Consider the following 4,075-nt stretch of genomic DNA (forward strand, 5'->3'; position numbering starts at 1 on the left):
CTGCAACAGCCACTCCTGTCCCTGTTCTACCCATGTCTCCGTAATAGCCACAACATCGAAGTCCCAGGTACTAACCCACGCTGCAAGTTCACCTACCTCATTTCGTATACTTCTTGCATTGAAGTATACACACTTCAAACCACTTTCCTGTTTACAGGCACCCTCCTTTGAAATTGATGCCATGTTCCTAACCTCCCTACACTCCAGGTCCTGCACCCTAAAGCTACAGTCTGGGTTCCCATGTCCCTGCAGAGTTAGTTTAAAACCCCCACAAGCGCACTAGCAAACCTCCCACCAAGGATACTGGTGCCCCTCAGGTTCATCAAAAATGTTACATATGAAAGTGGCATTACACCACCAAAACACAGTTCTTATCAAGACAATTTGAAATAAGTACTTTGAAATAAATAAATTGTAGAACAAATGCCAAATTACTGATATCAAAATCTCAATGAATCCAATTGCTGGCATCAGCAGAAACCCAAGAAATCAAATTGCCCATTTTTTGTACAATTTGAGTTTATATAGCAAGAAAGAAAGCTACATAATGTGAATAATTAGAAAAATGCACGAATATTATCATAATGTATTCAAAATTGGATGCTAAAGGTTGGGAGTGCCTGAGATGTTTCGTCCCATATGGTTGCCTTTCACATTTGGAAACTTCATCTGGGTTGGTGTTGGAAATTTAACATCAGCAGTGGAAAATTGTGGAAGAAATGCACAGTAAAAATTGTCACTTCTTGACTGCTTCTCTATGTATGATAAAATGATGGAAAAAGACAGTGGAGTACCAGCTTTTGTGAAGCAATTAATTATGAAATCCTGCTGTTGAATTCTAATAAGCATTGCTTTAAAATAAGATGTTGTCCATTAAAGAGATGAAGCTTTTTTTCCCTCAAGGCTGGCAGTCTTTGGATCTCTTTTCCTGAAATGACAATGGAAGTCAACTATTAGAATATTTATAAAGTACAGCTAGATAAGCTTTCACCCCCTTGCTTACCAAGAGCCTATCTGGGTAGTTGGGAATTGTTGAGGTAATGATAAGATGAACTATGATCTTGTAAGGTGTACAATATGGTCCCCTTATCAAAGCAGAGATATACTGGCATTGGATGTAATCCAGAGAAAGCTCACTGGGTTGATCCCAGATATGGACGGATTTTCGCAGGAGTGGTTGAGTAGTTTGGGCTTGTACTCACTACAGTTCAGAAAATGAGGGGTGAACTTACTGAAACATGTATGATTTTTAGGGGACTTGATATGATAGATGTGGAGAGTTTGCTTCCCCTTTATAGGATTGTCTAGGACCAGAGGGCATAATCTGAGTAAGGGGTCACCCACTTATGACAGATGAAGAAGAATTTATTCTGAGGGTAGTGATTCTATGGAGCTCTTCACTGTCGAGGCTGAGTCAATTTGTATATTCAAGGCTGAGCTGAGAACAATCCTTAATCAATAAGGGTATCAAGTGTTATGCGGTTAACACATTAAAGTGATGTTGAGGTTTATCGGACCAGCTATGACTGCTGGAGTAGTCTCCGTTAGCTGAATGGCTTACTCCTTCTTATGCAACGGAGTTCCCATCCATTTGATTACGTGCTTCTCCCAACACCAAGCTCACCACCGGCAAGGGTGCCAGAATCCACTTCAGATCAAATGACCAAATGTACATTGGTGACTTGACAGTGGTGTAGGTGGGAACTTTATTGAGAAGTGGAACAGTAATGACAGGTTCAGGAAGAACTGCAAATAGATTATGGGAAGTGTGATTGAGAACCAGTATCTGTTATAATTTTATGTCTAACCAAAGGTATATTTTTTCAAGTGAAGATGAGATAAAGAAGAGGATCCAGCGTTAAAGCTCTACCCTCAAGCAATGCCATAGTAAATCTGCAACTGAAGTGGAAAATTACTAGTTAAGTAAAATTTCAGACTTCTCTTTGGACACAGCTTGCACTTTGTTGGAGTTGTTTCATGGTAAAGTTAGTCCTGTATTTTCGAGAAAAATACTTTTTTTTTCTATTAGCCAATGCTTAGGGCAGTTTTTATTTTCCATCCCTAATTGTACTGGAAAAGGTGTTGGTGAGCTGCTGCAGTTAATGTGGTACAAGTACATGCATCATGCTGTTTGGGGGGCGGAAAATGTCGTCATTGTGAGAATTTGACCCAGGAACAGGATGATGTGTGGCTTGGAGGGAAACTTGCATGTGAACACCACTGCCCTTCTAGGTGTTAGAGGTCGCTGGTTTGGAAGGCAATGTCTTGGTGAGTTACTGCAGTTAATTTTGTGCTGCACTTGTACATCTGTTACAAAAGGCGTGACTATTGAAGGTGGTGGATGGAGTGCCAATCAAGTGGGCAGGTTGGTGTCAAACCTGTTATTGGAACTGCATTATCTAGGCATGTGAAGAGTATTCCTTCACACACCTGACTTGTGTGTTATAGATGGTGAACAGGCTTTTGAGTAGTCAGAAGCAGCATTCCCTTTAAGGTGAGACCGCTCCATACTTCTGTGCACAGTTATTAGAGCTGGCACATTGCAACGTTAACTTCCAGTTCTGAAATCATTGCCATGCACAGACTTCAGAGGCCTTCACTGCTGGAAAGAAAAGTAGGAGATGAGTTACACATTGTAAAATTCTCTGTTACTGATCTACTTTTGTTAAGATGGCTAGTCTAGTTCAGTTTCTAGTCAATGGTGGACCTCAGGATGTTGGTTCAAGATAGTGATGGTAGTTCCATTGAGTGTCAAAGAGAGATTGTTTGGTGATGGCCATGGCTTTGCACTTGAGTGGTGCTTATGTTGTTAGCTATCACCTGAACCTGATTTTGGTGTAGAACACAGAACAATACAGCACAGAACAGGCCCTTCGGCCCACGATGTTGTGCCGAACATTTGTCCTAGCTTAAGCACCCATCCATGTACCTATCCAATTGCCGTTTAAAGGTCACCAAAGATTCTGACTCTACCACTCCCACAGGCAGCACATTCCATGCCCCCACCACTCTCTGGGTAAAGAACCCACCCATGACATCTCCCCTATACCTTCCACCCTTCACCTTAAATTTATGTCCCCTTGTAACACTCTGTTGTACCCATGGAAAAAAAGTTTCTGACTGTCTACTCTATATGCACTGGTGTTTTTACTATCATAATGGATAAATCCAGCCTTCACAATTTGCTTTATAAAAATCGCATCCTGTCTTTAAAATCTTTTGAAGAACTTGTTGAAAGCTCTTGAAGATTATTCTAGTACTTGATAGTATCATGATCAAGCTTCACAATTTCAGAAGTCACACTACACCAGGTTATAGTCCAACAGGATTATTTGAAACCACAAGCTTTTGGAGCACTGCTCCTTTGTCAGGTGAAGTCAACGCTCCGTAAGCTTGTGATTTCAACTAAACCTGTCGGACTATAACCTGCTGTTGTGTGACTTCTGACTTTGTCCACCTCAGTCCAACACCAGCACTTCCACATCGCAGCTTCACAACAATTAGGGAATTTCATGAGATTTCTTTGGTCTGTGTAAATCATGTAACTAAGAAAGTGAGGTAGCAAGCATCACCACCAGCCTCCAATTTCTTTTCCTTCTGCCTGAGTTCAGTGAACATTCCCATATAGGAATCATTGAAGATTGCTCCTGTGAGCATCTGATCCAAGAGGCTGAAGAAGACAAAGGCAATGTGAAATATAAATTCTGTTTCCCTCTATAAAGCCAACACCCTCAGATGATTCAAAAGTTTTGAACGTTCAAACCTTTGCTGGACATTGGTATCAGGCAGACCTGAAACTGTTGCCTGAAAGCCATTCCAGACTTCTGCTGTTTTCGTTTTGACAAACAGGCAGATGACTAGAATATGTATCTGAGGCTCTCCCTGTCAAACTGGTGTCCATGGAGGAAAATCTACATTTACACTGAGTCAGGTAGTCAGTCTTTTAAAAATACATGTCTTGCAGCTCCTCTATTTTCTTTATCATTCTAGAGGAAATTGGTGACACAGTAACAATAACAAGACCAATAATTCAGAGCCATAGGCTAATGTTTCAGTGACATGGGTTCAATTTCTA

The 4,075-nt window shown here is 41.0% G+C and overlaps 1 protein-coding gene across 7 annotated transcripts in view; it reads left to right on the top strand.

Moving 5' to 3' along the window:
- ccdc24 (coiled-coil domain containing 24) overlaps window positions 1-4,075 on the top strand; it is a 107,760-nt gene that overhangs the window by 19,356 nt on the left and 84,329 nt on the right. The window contains exon 2 of one of the 7 annotated variants that reach the window (XM_043699075.1): window positions 1,834-1,918. The exons of 5 other annotated variants lie outside the window; for them this stretch is intronic. The gene's annotated coding sequence lies outside the window, so the exon portion shown is untranslated. Of the gene's footprint in view, window positions 1-1,813; window positions 1,919-4,075 lie in introns of all 7 variants that reach the window. One more of the 7 variants, XM_043699076.1, reaches the window with a different exon arrangement.

This window comes from Chiloscyllium plagiosum, chromosome 11 (assembly GCF_004010195.1).
Source record: "Chiloscyllium plagiosum isolate BGI_BamShark_2017 chromosome 11, ASM401019v2, whole genome shotgun sequence".
In the NCBI taxonomy this organism is placed as follows: domain Eukaryota; kingdom Metazoa; phylum Chordata; class Chondrichthyes; order Orectolobiformes; family Hemiscylliidae; genus Chiloscyllium; species Chiloscyllium plagiosum.